Below are 22,637 nucleotides of genomic sequence, written 5' to 3'. Positions count from 1 at the left end.
TAAAGCAAATTTTTGTTGAAGATTATTTATATCCAACTCTATAACTCGCTTATGGTTGGTCTTACCAAAGAAATGCAAACAACTATTTTGTAGGAAATTTTATCAGCTTTAATTTTAGTAAAAAGATAAAAATTTATAGGAGTAACTGTTTTCGAGATATAAGCAAGAAACCAAAACACTGTTATCTTAATTAAGCGTTTGCATATAAGCAAATTTAGTACTATTAGTATTATTATCATTAATGTTATTGTTATTAATATGACGACTAAAGACGACTCTGAAACCTTTAGTGACTTTTATGTCTTTTTCTTTTTCCTCTACTAAAGTGTTAGACACAATTAAATTAGTTTAATTTCAGTTTTTCAAACATTTTATTTTAAAGCAAATTTTTGTTAAATATTATTTATATCCAACTCTATAACTCGCTTATGGTTGGTCCTACAAGAAAAATGCAAATAACGATTTTGTAGGAAATTTTATCAGCTTTAATTTTGAAATAAAGATAAAAATTGATAGGAGTAACAGTTTTCGAGATATAAGCAAAAAACCAATAAGAAAACTGTAACTGTTACTGAACAAAAATGTAATTTAGTTTTCAATGTTTGAGACGAAGACGAAAATGCAGCATTTAAAATCGACTCTGAAGACTTCAGTGACTTTTATGTCACCTCCTTTTTCTTCTAATAAACTATTAGACCCAATAAATTAAGTGTATTTTAAATCCCAAGACATTTTCTGTTAAAACACTTTTTTTTTAAATATTAATTATTTTCAAACTTATATCTCGCTTATGGTTAGTCCTACATGAAAAATGCAAATACGTATTTTGTAGAAAATTTTATCAGCTTTAATTTTAGTGAAAAGATAAAAATTGATAGGAGTAACTGTTTTTGAGATATAAGCAAGAAACCAAAAAACGGTTACCTTAATTAAGGGCTTACATATAAGCAAATTTAGTACTAAAAACCACTCTGAAGACTTTGGTGACTTTTATGTCACCTCCTTTTTCTTCTAATAAAGTATTGAACCCATTAAATTAAGTGTATTTTAAATCACAAGACATTTTCTGTTAAAGCACTTTTTCTTTAAATATTAATTATTTTCAAACTTATATCTCGCTTATGGTTAGTTCTACATAAAAAATGCAAATAGCTATTTTGTAGGAAATTTTATCAGCTTTAATTTTAGTAAAAAGATAAAAATTAATAGAAGTAACTGTTTTCGAGATATAAGCAAGAAACTGTTATCTTAATTAAGCGCTTGCATATAAGCAAATTTAGTAATATTAGTATTATTATTATTAATGTTATTGTTATTAATATGACGATTAAAAACGACTCTCAAAACTTTGGTGACTTTTATGTCTTCTCCTTTTTCCTATACTAAAGTGTTAGACTCAAATTATTTAGTTTAATTTCGGTTTTTCAAACATTTTATTTTAAAGCAAATTTTTGTTAATGATTATTTATATCCAACACTATAACTCGCTTATGGTTGGTCTTACAAAAAAAATGCAAATAACTATTTTGTAGGAAATTTTATCAGCTTTAATTTTGAAAGAAAGATAAAAATTGATAAGAGTAATTGTTTTCGAGATATAAGCAAAAAACCAAAGTGAAAACTGTTACAGTTACTGAACAAAAATGTAATTCAGTTTTCATTGTTTGAGACGAAGACGAAAATGCAGCATTTAAAAACGACTCTTAAAACTTTAGTGACTTTTATGTCACCTCCATTTTCTTCTAATAAAGTATTGGACCCAATAAATTAAGTGTATTATAAATCACACGACATTTTCTGTCAAACACTTTTTTTTTAAATATTAATTATTTTCAAACTTAAATCTCGCTTATGGTTAGTCCTACATAAAAAATGCAAATAACTATTTTGTAGGAAATTTTATCAGCTTTAATTTTTGTAAAATGATAAAAATTGATAGGAGTAACTGTTTTCGAGATATAAGCAAGAAACTGTTGCCTTAATTAAGCGCTTGCATATAAGCAAATTTAGTAATATTAGTATTATTATTATTATTAATGTTATTGTTATTAATATGACGATTAAAAACGACTCTCAAGACTTTGGTGACTTTTATGTCTTCTCCTTTTTCCTCTACTAATGTGTTAGTCTTAATTAATTTAGTTTAATTTCGGATTATCAAACATTTTATTTTAAAGCAAATTTTTGTTAAAGATTATCTATATCCAACTCTATCACTCGCTTATGGTTGGTCTTACAAAAAAAATGCAATTAACTATTTTGTAGGAAATTTTATCAGCTTTAATTTTGAAAAAAAGGTAAAAATTGATAGAAGTAACTGGTTTCGAGATATAAGCAAAAAACCAATAAGAAAACTGTAACTGTTACTGATCAAAAATGTAATTCAGTTTTCAATATTTGAGACTAAGACGAAAATGCAGCATTTAAAAACAACTCTGAAAACTTCAGTGACTATTATGTCACCATTTTTTTCTTCTAATAAAGTATTGGACCCATTAAATTAAGTGTATTTTAAATCACAAGACATTTTCTGTTAAAGCAATTTTTTTTTAAATATTAATTATTTACAAACTTATATCTCGCTTATGGTTAGTCCTACATAAAAAATGCAAATAACTATTTTGTAGGAAATTTTATCAGCTTTAATTTTAGTGAAAAGATAAAAATTGATAGGAGTAACTGTTTTCGAGATATAAGCAAGAAACCAAAAAACTGTTACCTTAATTAAGGGCTTACATATAAGCAAATTTAGTACTAAAAACAACTCTGAAAACTTTGGTGACTTTTATGTCACCTCCTTTTTCTTCTAATAAAGTATTGGACCCATTAAATTAAGTGTATTTTAAATCACAAGACATTTTCTGTTAAAGAACTTTTTCTTTAAATATTAATTATTTTCAAACTTATATCTTGCTTATGGTTAGTTCTACATAAAAAATGCAAATAACTATTTTGTAGGAAATTTTATAAGCTTTAATTTTAGTAAAAAGATAAAAATTGATAGGAGTAACTGTTTTCGAGATATAAGCAAGAAACTGTTACCTTAATTAAGCGCTTGCATATAAGCAAATTTAGTACTATTAGTATTATTATTATTAATGTTATTGTTATTAATATGACGACTAAAGACGACTCTAAAACCTTTAGTGACTTTTATGTCTTTTTCTTTTTCCTCTACTAAAGTGTTAGACACAATTAATTTAGTTTAATTTCAGTATTTCAAACATTTTATTTTAAAGCAAATTTTTGTTAAATATTATTTATATCCATCTCTATAACTCGCTTATGCTTGGTCCTACAAAAAAAATGCAAATAACTATTTTGTAGGAAATTTTATCAGCTTTAATTTTAGTAAAAAGATAAAAATTGATAGGAGTAACTGTTTTCGAGATATAAGCAAAAAACCAAAAAACTGTTACCTTAATAAAGCGCTTTCATATAAGCAAATTTAGTACTATTAGTATTATTATTATTAATGTTATTGTTATTAAAATGACGACTAAAAAAGACTCTAAAGACTTTGGTGACTTTTATGTCTTCTCCTTTTTCCTATACTAAAGTGTTAGACTCAATTAATTTAGTTTAATTTCGGTTTTTCAAACATTTTATTTTAAAGCAAATTTTTGTTGAAGATTATTTATATCCAACTCTATAACTCGCTTATGGTTGGTCTTACAAAAAAAATGCAAATAACTATTTTGTAGGAAATTTTATCAGCTTTAATTTTAGTAAAAAGATAAAAATTGACAGGAGTAACTGTTTTCGAGATATAAGCAAGAAACCAAAACAGTTACCTTAATTAAGCGTTTGCATATAAGCAAATTTAGTACTATTAGTATTATTATTATTAATGTTATTGTTATTAATATGACGACTAAAGACGACTCTGAAACCTTTAGTGACTTTTATGTCTTTTTCTTTTTCCTCTACTAAAGTGTTAGACACAATTAATTTAGTTTAATTTCAGTATTTCAAACATTTTATTTGAAAGCAAATTTTTGTTAAATATTATTTATATCCATCTCTATAACTCGCTTATGCTTGGTCCTACAAGAAAAATGCAAATAACTATTTTGTAGGAAATTTTATCAGCTTTAATTTTAGTAAAAAAATAAAAATTAATAGGAGTAACTGTTTTCGAGATATAAGCAAAAAACCAAAAAACTGTTACCTTAATAAAGCGCTTGCATATAAGCAAATTTAGTACTATTAGTATTATTATTATTATTAATGTTATTGTTATTAAAATGACGACTAAAAAAGACTCTAAAGACTTTGGTGACTTTTATGTCTTCTCCTTTTTCCTATACTAAAGTGTTAGACACAATTAATTTAGTTTAATTTCAGTATTTCAAACATTTTATTTTAAAGCAAATTTTTGTTAAATATTATTTATATCCATCTCTATAACTCGCTTATGCTTGGTCCTACAAGAAAAATGCAAATAACTATTTTGTAGAAAATTTTATCAGCTTTAATTTTAGTATAAGATAAAAATTGATAGGAGTAACTGTTTTCGAGATATAAGCAAGAAACCAAAACACTGTTACCTTAATTAAGCGTTTGCATATAAGCAAATTTAGTACTATTAATATTATTATTATTAATGTTATTGTTATTAATATGACGACTAAAGACGACTCTGAAACCTTTAGTGACTTTTATGTCTTTTTCTTTTTCCTCTACTAAAGTGGTAGACACAATTAAACTAGTTTAATTTCAGTTTTTCAAACATTTTATTTTAAAGCAAATTTTTGTTAAATATTATTTATATCCAACTCTATAACTCGCTTATGGTTGGTCCTACAAGAAAAATGCTAATAACGATTTTGTAGGAAATTTTATCAGCTTTAATTTTGAAAGAAAGATAAAAATTGATAGGAGTAACAGTTTTCAAGATATAAGCAAAAAACCAATAAGAAAACTGTAACTGTTACTGAACAAATATGTAATTCAGTTTTCAATGTTTGAGACGAAGACGAAAATGCAGCATTTAAAATCGACTCTGAAGACTTCAGTGACTTTTATGTCACCTCCTTTTTCTTCTAATAAAGTATTGGACCCAATAAATTAAGTGTATTTTAAATCACAAGACATTTTCTGTTAAAGCACTTTTTTTAAATATTAGTTATTTTCAAACTTATATCTCGCTTATGGTTAGTCCTACATGAAAAATGCAAATTACTATTTTGTAGGAAATTTTATCAGCTTTAATTTTAGTAAAAGATAAAAATTGATAGGAGTAACTGTTTTCGAGATATAAGCAAGAAACCAAAACACTGTTACCTTAATTAAGCGTTTGCATATAAGCAAATTTAGTACTATTAGTATTATTATCATTAATGTTATTGTTATTAATATGACGACTAAAGACGACTCTGAAACTTTTAGTGACTTTTATGTCTTTTTCTTTTTCCTCTACTAAAGTGTTAGACCCAATTAAATTAGTTTAATTTCAGTTTTTCAAACATTTTATTTTAAAGCAAATTTTTGTTAAATATTATTTATATCCAACTCTATAACTCGCTTATGGTTGGTCCTACATAAAAAATGCAAATAACGATTTTGTAGGAAATTTTATCAGCTTTAATTTTGAAATAAAGATAAAAATTGATAGGAGTAACAGTTTTCGAGATATAAGCAAAAAACCAATAAGAAAACTGTAACTGTTACTGAACAAAAATGTAATTCAGTTTTCAATGTTTGAGACGAAGACGAAAATGCAGCATTTAAAATCGACTCTGAAAACTTCAGTGACTTTTATGTCACCTCCTTTTTCTTCTAATAAACTATTGGACCCAATAAATTAAGTGTATTTTAAATCCCAAGACATTTTCTGTTAAAACACTTTTTTTTAAATATTAGTTATTTTCAAACTTATATCTCGCTTATGGTTAGTCCTACATGAAAAATGCAAATTACTATTTTGTAGGAAATTTTATCAGCTTTAATTTTAGTAAAAAGATAAAAATTGATAGTAGTAACTGTTTTCGAGATATAAGCAAGAAACCAAAAAACTGTTAACTTAATAAAGCGCTTGCATATAAGCTAATTTAGTACTAAAAACAACTCTGAAGATTTTGGTGACTTTATGTCTTCTCCTTTTTCCTCTACTAAAGTGTTAGACCCAATTAATTTAGTTTAATATCGGTTTTTCAAACATTTTATTTTAAAGCAAATTTTTGTTAAAGATTATTTATATCCAACTCTATAACTCGCTTATGGTTGGTTCTACATGAAAAATGCAAATAACGATTTTGTAGAAAATTTTATCAGCTTTAATTTTGAAATAAAGATAAAAATTGATAGGAGTAACTGTTTTCGAGATATAAGCAAGAAACCAAAACACTGTTACCTTAATTAAGCGTTTGCATATAAGCAAATTTAGTACTATTAGTATTATTATCATTAATGTTATTGTTATTAATATGACGACTAAAGACGACTCTGAAACTTTTAGTGACTTTTATGTCTTTTTCTTTTTCCTCTACTAAAGTGTTAGACCCAATTAAATTAGTTTAATTTCAGTTTTTCAAACATTTTATTTTAAAGCAAATTTTTGTTAAATATTATTTATATCCAACTCTATAACTCGCTTATGGTTGGTCCTACATAAAAAATGCAAATAACGATTTTGTAGGAAATTTTATCAGCTTTAATTTTGAAATAAAGATAAAAATTGATAGGAGTAACAGTTTTCGAGATATAAGCAAAAAACCAATAAGAAAACTGTAACTGTTACTGAACAAAAATGTAATTCAGTTTTCAATGTTTGAGACGAAGACGAAAATGCAGCATTTAAAATCGACTCTGAAAACTTCAGTGACTTTTATGTCACCTCCTTTTTCTTCTAATAAACTATTGGACCCAATAAATTAAGTGTATTTTAAATCCCAAGACATTTTCTGTTAAAACACTTTTTTTTAAATATTAGTTATTTTCAAACTTATATCTCGCTTATGGTTAGTCCTACATGAAAAATGCAAATTACTATTTTGTAGGAAATTTTATCAGCTTTAATTTTAGTAAAAAGATAAAAATTGATAGTAGTAACTGTTTTCGAGATATAAGCAAGAAACCAAAAAACTGTTAACTTAATAAAGCGCTTGCATATAAGCTAATTTAGTACTAAAAACAACTCTGAAGATTTTGGTGACTTTATGTCTTCTCCTTTTTCCTCTACTAAAGTGTTAGACCCAATTAATTTAGTTTAATATCGGTTTTTCAAACATTTTATTTTAAAGCAAATTTTTGTTAAAGATTATTTATATCCAACTCTATAACTCGCTTATGGTTGGTTCTACATGAAAAATGCAAATAACGATTTTGTAGAAAATTTTATCAGCTTTAATTTTGAAATAAAGATAAAAATTGATAGGAGTAACAGTTTTCGAGATATAAGCAAAAAACCAATAAGAAAACTGTAACTGTTACTGAACAAAAATGTAATTCAGTTTTCAATGTTTGAGACGAAGACGAAAATGCAGCATTTAAAATCGACTCTGAAGACTTCAGTGACTTTTATGTCACCTCCTTTTTCTTCTAATAAAGTATTGGACCCAATAAATTAAGTGTATTTTAAATCACAAAACATTTTCTGTTAAAACACTTTTTTTTAATTAATAATTATTTTCAAACTTATATCTCGCTTATGGTTAGTTCTACATGAAAAATGCAAATAACTATTTTGTAGGAAATTTTATCACCTTTAATTTTGGTGAAAAAGTAAAAATTGATAGGAGTAACTGTTTTCGAGATATAGGCAAAAAACAAAAAAACTGTTACCTTAATTAAGCGCTTGCATATAAGCAAATTTAGTACTACTAGTATTGTTATTATAAATGTTATTGTTATTAATATGACGACTAAAGACAACTTTAAGACTTTAGTGACTTTTATGTCTCCTCCTTTTTCCTCTACTAAAGTGTTAGACACAATTAATTTAGTTTAATTTCGGTTTTTCAAACATCTTATTTTAAAGCAAATTTTTGTTAAATATTAAAAACTATAAATTGGCTTAGATTGCCTAAAAACACAGATCACACATGATCTTTTGCATAAAAATGAGAAAACGCTCATGTAACACACAAAATAAGCTCCATTTTTCCTTTTTAAAAGTATTATTATTATTATTACTTTTGTTACTATTACTATTATTATTATTATTATTATTATTATTGTTATTATTATTATTATTATTATTGTTATTATTATTATTATTATTATTATTATTATTATTATTATTATTATTATTATTATTATTATTATTATTATTATTATTATTATTATTAAAAACTTATATTAAACAGACAGAAAACGTCGTATTCTGACACAACTTAAAACACAGATCACACATGATCATTTGCATAGAAATGAGAAAACGCTCATATAACACAAAATAAGCTTCATTTTGGCTTAGAAAACTAAGCTTACTTTTACTACTACTATTATTTTTATTTTTATTATTATTATTATTATTACTATTATTTTTATTATTATTATTACTATTATTATTATTATTATTATTATTATTATTATTATTAATATTATTATTATTAAAGACCGATTATAACTTTTGTATAGTAAATGTTTTTATACCAGTTTTAAAATGAGTTATTAATTTTAGACAATTTCTTGCCTAAAAACACAGATCACAGATGATCTCTTGCATAGAAATGAGAAAACGCTCAGATAACACAAAATAAGCATCATTTTTGCTTAGAAAAACTAAGCTTTAATTTAGAAAAAAATTTATTATTATAAGTATTATTATCATTATTATTATTATTATTATTATTATTATTATTATTATTATTATTATTGTTTCTTTTATTACTATTACTATTATTATTATTATTATTATTATTATTATTATTATTATTATTATTATTATTATTATTATTATTATTATTAACTTTTGTATAGTAAATGTTTTTATACCAGTTTTAAAATGAGTTATTAATTTTATTCAATTTCTTGCCTAAAAACACAGTTCACAGATGATCTCTTGCATAGAAATGAGAAAACGCTCATATAACACACAAAATAAGCATCATTTTTGCTTAGAAAAACTAAGCTTTAATTTAGAAAGAAATTCATTATTATAAGTATTATTATTATTATTATTATTATTTCTATTATTATTATTTCTTTTATTACTATTATTATTATTATTATTATTATTATTATTATTACTATTATTATTATTATTACTATTATTATTATTATTATTATTATTATTATTAACTTTTGTATAGTAAATGTTTTTATACCAGTTTTAAAATGAGTTATTAATTTTAGACAATTTCTTGCCTAAAAATACAGATCACAGATGATTTCTTGCATAGAAATGAGAAAGCGCTCATATAACACACAAAATAAGCTTCATTTTTGCTTAGAAAACTAAGCTTACTTTTATTTCTATTATTTTTATTATTATTATTATTATTATTATTATTATTATTATTATTATTATTATTATTATTATTATTATTATTATTATTATTATTATTATTGTTATTATTATTATTATTATTGTTATTATTATTATTATTATTAAAAACTTATATTAAACAGACAGAAAACGTCGTATTCTGACACAAAAAAACGAATTACGTTATAGACTTGACGAGAACGGCGTATCTCGGACTCTTATAGGACTCTTATAGGGTCAAAAATTATCAGTTTGGATTAAAACAAATTATTTTTGTTGACTCTCAGTCTGAATTGTTCATCAGTTCAAACAAAAACGGCTTACTTTAGACGATCTTTCGCTTTGAACAAGAAAACTTACATCGAACAGACTAAAAACGTATTAATCTGGCATAAAAGAGAAATTTATGTATCACTTTGGATAAAGGCAGCTAATCCTATTCGTTTCATTGCTTAAAATAGACAAAATTGTTAATAAATCTAACAAAAACGCTGTATTCTAGCACAAAATACTAATTACATTATAGTTTCGACGAGAATAGCTTATTTGGAATGATTCTATGCTTCCAAACGAGTAAATTTTTAATAAACAGATGCCAAACATCATGTTTTGTCCTATAAAGACATTTTATATTGCAGTTTGTATTAAAACAAAATATTTTCGTTGATTCTTTGTTAGAAGCAGCAAACCTAACATTAAAGAATCTGAAAACTTTGTATTCGGACACAAACCACCGAATTTTGTTTCAGTTTAGACAAAAACGGTTGATTTTCGACAATATTTTGCTTTGAACAAGAAAGCTTATATCAAACTGACTAAAAACGTCTTATTTTAGCACAAAACAAAAGATTTGCGTTATAGTCTTAAAGCTGATTCATGCCACAGTTTGGATAAAAACCAATTATTTTTGTTAATTCATTGTTACAAACAAGAAACCTTACATCAAAGAAACTGAAAACCCCTTATTTAGGCACAGAAATTCGAATTACGTTTCAGTCTGGACAAAAACTGCTTATTTTAGACGATCCTTTGTTTTGAACACGAAAACTTACATTAAAAAGATTAAAAACGTCTTATTCTGGCTGAAAACTGCAAATTATATATTACTCTAGATAAAAGCAATTTATCCTGATTACTCCTTTACTTAGAATAGAGTAAACTTGTATAAAACTTAATGAAAACTTTAAATTTCGTCTCAAAGAAATAATTTACGTTATAGTTTTGACCAGCACTGTTTATTTCAAACGAAATTATGATTCGAAACTAATGAACTTTTATGGGGCAGATGCAAAACCACATATTACCATATAAAGCGTTGTTTTAAAGCAAAGTATTACCTTTTGCAACAAGAAATTTCACGTCAAAGAAACTGAAAACTTCGTATCCATACATAAATATCTAATTACGTATCAGTTTAGGCAAATACAGCTTATTTTAAACGATTCCTTGCTATAAACAAGAAAGATTTTATCAAGCATATTGAAAACGTCTTATTCTCGAAAATAAGAGCAAATTATGTATCAGTTTTAACAAAAGCGGATTACTCCGTTTGATTCTATGCTTAGAGTAGAGTAAACTACTATAAAACGTAATGAAAACTCTATATTCAAGCTCAAAAGAACAAATTACGTTATAGTTTTAACAAAAAAAAATATTTCGGACGATTACATACTTCGAAGTAAGCAAACTTTAATTGAACATGTGCAAAAGCTAATACTTTGCTTTAAAATAATGATTTATGTGGTAATATGGTATTTTGCATCTGTCCTATAAAAGTTTACCCGTTTCGCTCCATTAAATCATTAGAAATAAATTATTTTGACACAACAACAACACAAATAATTTGTTTTTGTTTAAACTGTAACATAAGTCGCTTTTATAAAACGAACTAAGACGTTTGGCATCTGTTTAGTGAAAGTTTTCTCGTTTGGGGGCATAAAATCGTTTGAAATTAACAGTTCTGGTCAAAACTATTACGTAAATTATTTCTTTGTATCACTTTAAAGATTTGCGTTATAGTCTTGACGAGAACTGTTAATTTCAAACGATTCTATGCTTTGAAACCAGTATACTTTCACTGAACAGAGGCAAAACGTTTGATTTCGCCTTTAAAAAACGATTTATGTCACAGTTTGGATTAAAACCAATGATTTTCGTTTATTCATTGTTACAAACAAGAAACCTTACATCAAAGAAACTGAAAACCTCTTATTCAGGCCCAGAAAATCAAATTACGTTTCAGTCTGGACACAAATTGCTTATTTTAGACGATTCTTTCTTTTGAACACGAAAACTTACATTAAAAAGATTAAAAACGTCTTATCTTAAAAATGAAGATAAGTGAGCGTCGTGAGTCGTGTCTCTGCGTGCTCTTGCCTTTGGGATTCATTTTCAGTGGTTGATTCTTGGTGTTGATTGTTGAATTTGATATCTGGGTGTATGTGGTTGTTGTTGTTTCCTCTGGAAATTACTATTTTTGCGATTTCGGTAAGTTATTCTTGTTTAATTCGTTAATATCCGTCATTAGATACGCATAATTATATCTTATCGCGGCAGTATAAGATAGCGCTCGCCCCTCTATAGCAGCAGCAGCTGGTATCGCGGCGGCGCGGCGCAGTGAAAATTTAGTATTTATCGCTCTGTCGCAGAGTGAGCGTCTGGTGTCCAAATTTTGTCTACATTAATTTCATTAATTTCAGTTTAAATCACTAAATTTAATGGCTGAATTTAATTGCTGCCACTGTTTTAAAAGCGTAAGTCGTGATACACCTATCGTGGTGTGTGACGGCTGTTCGCTAAATATTCACTGTCGTTGCCTCAAAATAAGCGAAAATGAAATCGCCTTTATTTCTCAGTCTCGCTCTCCAAATATCAAACTGTTTTGTAATAGATGCAACGTAACTATCACAGCAATTTCAGAAATTAAAAAACTCGTAAATGACATAAAAACATCATTTGATGAGCGTCTTAGCAAACTCGAATCTCTTATTATTAATAACAATACGTCTCAAGCTATAAACCGCGAAGAAATTATCGCCGAATCTGTGAACAGGTCGGCTCGTGCGTGCAATGTTATTATGTACAATGTTAAACCTGTCGCTAATAAACAAGACGTGGATGTGGTAAATGATGTCCTCGAGGTCATTGATCCATCACTTGTGATTGGTCCGGAAAATGTTTTTCGCGTAGGAAAAACCGTCGGTGATAAACCTCGCTTATTAAAATTGCAATTTAAAACTCAACAAATGGCACGTCTATGCTTGAAGAAAAAATCGTCTTTGCTGCAGCACCCACAATTTGCTCACATTACTATTAGTGATGATAAAACCCCGGGTCAACTAAAGCATTTAAACAATTTGCGTGATGAATTAAAGCGAAGACTTGATGTTGGCGAAAAGGACTTGACAATTAAATACGTTAACCACGTACCAAAAATTATTTCACATCAAAAAAACTAAATATTTACCCTTGTTCAATGGCTCTTCTGTATACGAATATCGCATCTTTATCTTCAAAATTTAATGATTTGTTATTAGAAGTAACTGAATTTAGACCTTCTATTATCGCACTCACGGAGACTTGGCTTAATCCGTCTATCTCTGATGATGCTGTACACATTGAAAATTACTCTATTTACAGAGATGATCGCCTATCTCAAAAAGGTGGCGGTGTGTGTTTTTATGTAGATAAAATTAAAATTTCAAAATTTTTTAAAATTACTCAAATTTGCATATCTGTTAAACCTTATGATTCTCTATGGTTAAAATTTGAAGGAAATGAACAAACCTTTGTTATAGCATGTATTTACAGACCACCAACAGGAGCGTCTTTTAACAATCACGAAAATGATAAAAATCTATTTAATACCATACAATCAACTATTAATCAGTATCCTAACTTAATTATCATGGGAGATTTCAATTTTCCATGTATAGACTGGTCTGCTAAAAACACAACAGGTCAAACAATCACCGAAAAACAATTTTCTGAATTGCTCTTGGAGAATAATTTGTCACAAATAGTCACTGAACCTACACGATTTAGATCCCAACAACGTCCTTCATTACTTGATTTGGTAATTTTGTCTGACGTTAACCTTGTATCGTCTTTAAACGTTTCGAATCCTGTAGGTACATCTGATCATTCAAAAATCGAAATTGAGTTACAAATTATGATATATTCAGAGCCAAATGCAAGAATTAAAACAACATCAATTGTTGACTACACTCGCATAGACGAAAGTCTCTTGACTTACGACTGGAATGGTTTAGATTCACTAAATGCGGAAGAACAATGGAAACATTTTAAATCGATTTTACAAACTTGCATTACAACAAATTCCAGACTGTTTACAAACCGACTGAGAAAAGATAAACCGTGGATAAATCAACACATGCTTGACAAAATAAAATACAAAGCTAAATTATGGAAAAAATTTAAAAGGAAGCCTACTGAAGATAATTTTTCTGCTTATAAAAGATTTTCTAACCAACTAAAATCTGATTTACAAATAGCCAGGTGTAATTATGAAAATTCTATATTAAATAAACCAAAACTATTTTATTCCCATGTACGTAAATTTATCTCTAGTCGTGTGTCGGTCCCTTTAGTACGAAATGCTTCAGGTCTACTCTGCTCCGATCATACAGAAACTGCAAACACTTTAGCGGACAGTTTTGCTGCTACCTATAATTTAAACATTAATAATAATATACCGTCATTTATGCCTACAAGTACATTTAGTGGGTTGTCTTATATTAATTTTACTCCGGATCTGGTAAAAAGCCAACTCTGTGCCATTAAATTAAATACAGCTCCAGGTCCGGATCAGATACCTCCCAAACTCCTGAGAACTTGTGCTGCTTCGTTGTCGGGCCCACTTGCCAAAATGATGACAAAATCATTCTTACAAGGCACTTTGCCCTACGAGTGGTTGCAAGCAACAATCACGCCTTTGTACAAGTCAGGAGATAAACTTGATCCTGCTAACTATAGACCTGTAAGTCTCACGTCGACATGCTGTAAAATTATGGAAAAAGTTATAGTCAAGGAACTATTAACTTACATGAGAAAAAATAATTTAATACCTGAGCATCAGCACGGCTTTTTACCAGGTAGGTCAGTTGTCACAAACTTGCTATCCTGCACAAATCTATGGACAAAAATGTTAGACACTAACCAACCTGTAGACATAATTTACCTTGATTTTAGTAAAGCCTTTGATAAAGTCCCTCACAATCTCTTGTTAGCAAAACTGGAGTCCTATGGTGTAACAGGAAATTTGCTTGATTGGATCCGAGCGTTTCTATCAAATCGAAACTATTGTGTAAAAGTCTGTGGTAAATTTTCGTACTCTAAACCAGTATTAAGTGGGGTCCCACAGGGATCAGTTCTTGGACCAATTTTATTCTTGTTATATACAGCAGATTTATTGTTTTCACTGGACAGCTATTCAGCATATGCGGATGATATTAAGTTATTTGCTAACCCACTTGTCACGGACTTGCAAGACCAACTTAATTTAATCTTCCAATGGAGCGAGAAGTGGCAAATACCACTAAATATTGCAAAATGCTGTGTACTTCAGTGTGGCCACAACAACCCAAAGTACCTTTACCATATAAATGGCACACTCCTGAGTGTAAAAACCTCAACCAAAGATCTAGGGGTCATTGTAAATGATAAGTTAGGATGGTCAGAGCAATGTCTAGCATCAGTGGGTCGAGCGCGTAAAATGTTTTATTTGCTAAAGCATATTTTTCCAAATCCTTCAGTCAGTTTTATTTCAAAGGTGTACATCACTTACATAAGGCCGCATTTGGAATTTGCCATTCCAGTCTGGAGACCTTATTTGTTAAAGGATATTGATTTGCTGGAAAGAACTCAGCACCTGGTAACTAGATGGACACACTGTTTAAGACAAGTTTCATATGAACAACGTCTTGAAATACTCAAAATACCAGATCTACGTGCTCGTCAAAACAGGGCAGATGCAATTCAAACTTTTCGGCTTACTCATGGTTTATTTCCTGGAGTAACACGCAATTTCTTGCAAATTCAATATCATGACAGACTTAGAGGTCATTCTTATAAGCTGAAAAAAGAACCATTTAAGACTACCGTTAGAAAGAATTATTTGACAAATCGTGCATTTGATATATGGAATGGCTTGCCTGATAACGTTGTTGCAGCTGTTACTGTTTCTTCCTTCAAGAATCAATATGACACATTACAATAATTAACATTAACCTTTATTAATTAACTAATTTAACTGTAGATTAAAATTGTATTTCATTTTTCATTATTCAATGGTGTTTTATTTAACACGAAACCGTATTTCTTGATATTTTGCTATAAAGGTGTTAACCTCAGCAAAGAATCTATGTTAATAATAATAATAATAATTCTGGCTCAAAACTGCAAATTATGTATTACTTTGGATAAAAGCAGTTTATCCTGATTACTCCTTTGCTTAGAATAGAGCAAACTTGTATAAAACTTAATGAAAACTTTAAATTTCGTCTCAAAGAAATAATTTACGTTATAGTTTTGACCAGAACTGTTAATTTCAAACGATTTTATGCCCCCAAACGAGAAAACTTTCACTAAACAGATGCCAAACGTCTTAGTTCGTTTTATAAAAACGACATGTTACAGTTTAAACAAAAAAATTATTTTCGTTGTTGTGTCAAAATAATTTATTTCGAATGATTCAATGGAGCGAAACGAGTAAACTTTTATAGGACAGATGCAAAATACCATATTACCACATAAATCGTTATTTCAAAGCAAAGTATTAGCTTTTGCACTTGTTCAATTAAAGTTTGCTTACTTCGAAATATGTAGTCGTCCGAAATAATTTTTTTTTTGTCAAAACTATAACGTAATTTGTTCTTTTGAGCTTGAATTTAGAGTTTTCATTACGTTTTATAGTAGTTTACTCTACTCTAAGCATAGAATCAAACAGAGTAATCCGCTTTTGTTAAAACTGATACATAATTTGCTCTTATTTTCGAGAATAAGACATTTTCAATATGTTTGATAAAATTTTTCTTGTTTATAGCAAGGAATCGTTTAAAATAAGCTGTATTTGCCTAAACTGATACGTAATTCGATATTTGGGCATGGATACGATGTTTTCAGTTTCTTTGACGTGAAATTTCTTGTTGCAAAAGGTAATAATTTGCTTTAAAACAACGCTTTATATTGTAATATGTGGTTTTGCATCTGCCCCATAAAAGTTCATTAGTTTCGAATCATAAAATCGTTTGAAATAAACAGTGCTGGTCAAAACTATAACGTAAATTATTACTTTGAGACGAAATTTAAAGTTTTTATTAAGTTTTATACAAGTTTACTCTATTCTAAGTAAAGGAGTAATCAGGATAAATTGCTTTTATCTAGAGTAATATATAATTTGCAGTTTTCAGCCAGAATAAGACGTTTTTAATCTTTTTAATGTAAGTTTTTGTATTCAATACAAAGGATCGTCTAAAGTAAGCAGTTTTTGTCCAGACTGAAACGTAATTCGAATTTCTGTGCCTGAATAAGGGGTTTTCAGTTACTTTGATGTAAGGTTTCATGTTTGTAACAATGAATTAACGAAAATAATTGGTTTTTATCCAAACTGTGGCATGAATCGTTTTTAAAAGGCGAAATAAGATGTTTTTCCTCTGTACAGTGAAAGTTTACTCGTTTCAAAGCATAGAACCGTTTGAAATTAACAGCTCTCGTTAAGACTATAACGCAAATCTTTTGTTTTGTGCTAAAATAAGACGTTTTTAGTCAGTTTGATATAAGTTTTCTTGTTCAAAGCAAAATATTGTCGAAAATCAACCGTTTTTGTCTAAACTGATACAAAATTCGGTGGTTTGTGTCCGAATACAAAGTTTTCAGATTCTTTAATGTTAGGTTTGCTGCTTCTAACAAAGAATCAACGAAAATATTTTGTTTTAATACAAACTGCAATATAAAATGTCTTTATAGGACAAAACATGATGTTTGGCATCTGTTTAATAAAAATTTACTCGTTTGGAAGCATAGAATCATTCCAAATAAGCTATTCTCGTCGAAACTATAATGTAATTAGAATTTTGTGCTAGAATACAGCGTTTTTGTTAGATTTATTAACAATTTTGTCTATTTTAAGCAATAAAACGAATAGGATTAGCTGCCCTTATCCGAAGTGATACATAAATTGCTCTTTTATGCCAGATTAATACGTTTTTAGTCTGTTCGATGTAAGTTTTCTTGTTCAAAGCAAAAGATCGTCTAAAATAAGCCGTTTTTGTTTGAACTGATAAACAATTCAGACTGAGACTCAACAAAAATAATTTGTTTTAATCCAAACTGATACTTTTTGACCCTATAAGAGTCCTATAAGAGTCCGAAATACGCCGATCTCGTCAAGTCTATAACGTAATTCGTTTTTTTGTGTCAGAATACGACGTTTTCTGTCTGTTTAATATAAGTTTTTAATAATAATAATAATAACAATAATAATAATAATAATAATAATAATAATAATAATAATAATAATAATAGTAATAATAATAATAATATTAATAATAATAATAATGAAAATAATAATAGTAATAAAAGTAAGCTTAGTTTTCTAAGCAAAAATGAAGCTTATTTTGTGTGTTATATGAGCGTTTTCTCATTTCTATGCAAGAAATCATCTGTGATCTGTGTTTTTAGGCAACAAATTGTCTAAAATTAATAACTCATTTTAAAACTGGTATAAAAACATTTACTATACAAAAGTTATAATCAGTTTTTAATAATAATAAAATTAATAATAATAATAATAATAATAATAATAATAATAATAATAATAATAATAATAATAATAAAAATAATAGTAATAATAATAATAATAATAATAATAATAATAATAGTAATAGTAACATAAGTAATAATAATAATAATACTTTTAATAAGGAAAAATGGGGCTTACTTTGTGTGTTACATAAGCGTTTTCTCATTTCTATGCAAAAGATCATGTGTGATCTGTGTTTTTAGGCAATGTAACCCATTTTATTGTTTTTAATATTTAACAAAAATTTGCTTTAAAATAAAATGTTTGAAAAACTGAAATTAAACTAAATTAATTGTGTCTAACACTTTAGTAGAGGAAAAAGGAGGAGACATAAAAGTCACTAAAGTCTTAGAGTTGTCTTTAGTCGTCATATTAATAACAATAACATTTATAATAACAATACTAGTAGTACTAAATTTGCTTATATGCAAGCGCTTACTTAAGTTAACAGTTTTTTTGTTTTTTGCTTATATCTCGAAAACAGTTACTCCTAACAATTTTTACTTTTTCACCAAAATTAAAGGTGATAAAATTTCCAACAAAATAGTTATTTGCATTTTTCATGTAGAACTAACCATAAGCGAGATATAAGTTTGAAAATAATTAATAATTAAAAAAAAGTGTTTTAACAGAAAATGTCTTGTGATTTAAAATACACTTAATTTATTGGGTCCAATAATTTATTAGAAGAAAAAGGAGGTAACATAAAAGTCACTGAAGTCTTCAGAGTCGTTTTTAAATGCTGCATTTTTGTATTCGTCTCAAACATTGAAAACTGAATTACATTTTTGTTCAGTAACAGTTACAGTTTTCTTATTGGTTTTTTGCTTATATCTCGAAAACAGTTACTCCTATCAAATTTTATCTTTCTTTCAAAATTAAAGCTGATAAAATTTCCAACAAAATAGTTATTTACATTTTTCTTGTAGGACCAAGAATAAACGAGTTATAGAGTTGGATATAAATAATATTTAACAAAAATTTGCTTTAAAATAAAATGCTTGAAAAACCGGAATTAAACTAAATTAATTGTGTCTAACACTTTAGTAGAGGAAAAAGGAGAAGACATAAAAGTCACTAAATGTTTCAGAGTCGTCTTTAGTCGTCATATTAATAACAATAACATTAATAATAATAATACTAATAGTACTAAATTTGCTTATATGCAAACGCTTAATTAAGGTAACAGTTTTTTGGTTTCTTGCTTATATCTCGAAAACAGTTACTCCTATCAATTTTTAAATTTTTACTAAAATTAAAGCAAGCTGATAAAATTTTGTACAAAATAGTAATTTGCATTTTTCATGTAGGACTAACCATAAGCGAGATATAAGTTTGAAAATAATTAATATTTAAAAAAAAAGTGCTTTAACAGAAAATGTCTTGTGATTTAAAATACACTTAATTTAATGGGTCCAATACTTTATTAGAAGAAAAAGGAGGAGGCATAAAAGTCACTAAAGTCTTCAGAGTCGATTTTAAGTGCTGCATTTTTGTCTTTGTCTCAAACATTGAAAACTGAATTACATTTTTGTTCAGTAACAGTTACAGTTTTCTTATTGGTTTTTTGCTTATATCTCGAAAACAGTTACTCCTATAAAAATAAAAATAAATAAAATGTTTGAAAAACCGAAATTAAACTAAATTAATTAAGACTAACACTTTAGTAGAGGAAAAAAGAGAAGACATAAAAGTCACCAAAGTCTTGAGAGTCGTTTTTAGTCGTTATATTAATAACAATAACATTAATAATAATAATACTAATATTACTAAATTTGCTTATATGCAAGCGGTTAATTAAGGTAACAGTTTCTTGCTTATATCTCAAAAACAGTTACTCCTATCAATTGTTATCTTTTTACTAAAATTAAAGCTGATAAAATTTCCTACAAAATATTTATTTGCATTTTTTATGTAGGACTAACCATAAGCGAGATATAAGTTTGAAAATAATTAATATTTAAAAAAAAAGTGCTTTAACAGAAAATGTCTTGTGATTTAAAATACACTTAATTTATTGGGTCCAATACTTTATTAGAAGAAAAAGGAGGTGACATAAAAGTCACTGAAGTCTTCAGAGTCGTTTTTAAATGCTGCATTTTCGTCTTCGTCTCAAACATTGAAAACTGAATTACATTTTTGTTAAGTAACTGTAACAGTTTTCACTTTGGTTTTTTGCTTATATCTCAAAAACACCAAAATAGTTATTAACATTTTTCTTGTAGGACCAAGCATAAGCAAGTTATAGAGTTGGATATAAATAATATTAAACAAAAATTTGCTTTAAAATAAAATGTTTGACAAACCGAAATTAAACTAAATTAATTGTGTCTAACACTTTAGTAGAGGAAAAAGGAGGAGACATAAAAGTCATTAAAGTCTTCAGAATCGTCTTTAGTCGTCATATTAATAACAATAACATTAATAATAACAATACTATTAGTACTAAATTTGCTTATATGCAAGCGCTTAATTAAGGTAACAGTTTTTTTGTTGTTTGCTTATATCTCGAAAACAGTTACTCCTATCAGTTTTTACCTTTTCACCAAAATTAAAGCTGATAAAATTTCCTTCAAAATCGTTATTTGCATTTTTCATGTAGAACTAACCATAAGCAAGATATAAGTTTGAAAATAATTAATAATTAAAAAAAATGTGCTTTAACAGAAAATGTCTTGTGATTTAAAATACACTTAATTTATTGGGTCTAATACTTAATTAGAAGAAAAAGGAGGTGACAGTAAATGCTGCATTTTCGTCTTCGTCTCAAACATTAAATACTGAATTACACTTTGTTTAGTAACTGTTACAGTTTTCACTTTGGTTTTTTGCTTATATCTCGAAAACAGTTACTCCTATCAATTTTTATCTTTCCTTCAAAATTAAAGCTGATAAAATTTTTTACAAAATAGTTTTTTGCATTTTTTTGTAGGACCAACTATAAGCTAGTTATAGAGTTGGATATAAATAATCTTTAACAACAATTTGATATAAAAATAAAAAAAGATAAAAATTGATAGGAGTAACTGTTTTCGAGATATAAGCAAGAAACCAAAAAACTGTTACCTTAATTAAGCGTTTGCATATAAGCTAATTTAGTACTTATAGTATTATTATTATTAATGTTATTGTTAATAATATGACGACTAAAGACGACTCTGAAACCTTTAGTGACTTTTATGTCTTCTTCTTTTTCCTCTACTAAAGTGTTAGACACAATTAATTTAGTTTAATTTCAGTATTTCAAACATTTTATTTTAAAGCAAATTCTTGTTAAATATTATTTATATCCATCTCTATAACTCGCTTATGCTTGGTCCTACAAGAAAAATGCAAATAACTATTTTGTAGGAAATTTTATCAGCTTTAATTTTAGTAAAAAGATAAAAATTGATAGGAGTAACTGTTTTCGAGATATAAGCAAGAAACCAAAAAACTGTTACCTTAATAAAGCGCTTGCATATAAGCAAATTTAGTGCTATTAGTATTATTATTATTAATGTTATTGTTATTAAAATATCGACTAAAAACGACTCTGAAGACTTTGGTGACTTTTATGTCTTCTCCTTTTTCCTATAGTAAAGTGTTAGACTCAATTAATTTAGTTTAATTTCGGTTTTTCAAACATTTTATTTTAAAGCAAATTTTTGTTGAAGATTATTTATATCCAACTCTATAACTCGCTTATGGTTGGTCTTACAAAAGAAATGCAAACAACTATTTTGTAGGAAATTTTATCAGCTTTAATTTTAGTAAAAAGATAAAAATTTATAGGAGTAACTGTTTTCGAGATATAAGCAAGAAACCAAAACACTGTTATCTTAATTAAGCGTTTGCATATAAGCAAATTTAGTACTATTAGTATTATTATCATTAATGTTATTGTTATTAATATGACGACTAAAGACGACTCTGAAACCTTTAGTGACTTTTATGTCTTTTTCTTTTTCCTCTACTAAAGTGTTAGACACAATTAAATTAGTTTAATTTCAGTTTTTCAAACATTTTATTTTAAAGCAAATTTTTGTTAAATATTATTTATATCCAACTCTATAACTCGCTTATGGTTGGTCCTACAAGAAAAATGCAAATAACGATTTTGTAGGAAATTTTATCAGCTTTAATTTTGAAATAAAGATAAAAATTGATAGGAGTAACAGTTTTCGAGATATAAGCAAAAAACCAATAAGAAAACTGTAACTGTTACTGAACAAAAATGTAATTCAGTTTTCAATGTTTGAGACGAAGACGAAAATGCAGCATTTAAAATCGACTCTGAAGACTTCAGTGACTTTTATGTCACCTCCTTTTTCTTCTAATAAACTATTGGACCCAATAAATTAAGTGTATTTTAAATCCCAAGACATTTTCTGTTAAAACACT

At 27.1% G+C, this 22,637-nt stretch overlaps 1 long non-coding RNA gene across 1 annotated transcript; it reads right to left on the bottom strand.

The window, feature by feature from the left end:
* Positions 1-11,792: 11,792 nt before the first annotated feature.
* On the bottom strand, positions 11,793-14,451 carry LOC107398434 (uncharacterized). Its single transcript, XR_010335833.1, has 3 exons — positions 14,171-14,451; positions 12,900-14,119; positions 11,793-11,903 (listed from the first exon to the last, which is right to left on the bottom strand). It is a non-coding gene; the product is annotated as an uncharacterized LOC107398434 (long non-coding RNA).
* Between the last annotated feature and the right edge of the window lie 8,186 nt (positions 14,452-22,637).

The sequence above is a fragment of the Tribolium castaneum genome, unplaced genomic scaffold (genome assembly GCF_031307605.1).
Source record: "Tribolium castaneum strain GA2 unplaced genomic scaffold, icTriCast1.1 ptg000006l, whole genome shotgun sequence".
Lineage (NCBI taxonomy): Eukaryota > Metazoa > Arthropoda > Insecta > Coleoptera > Tenebrionidae > Tribolium > Tribolium castaneum.
Note: the sequence above shows the minus strand (reverse complement) of the source record. Positions and strands in the feature narration are given on the sequence as shown.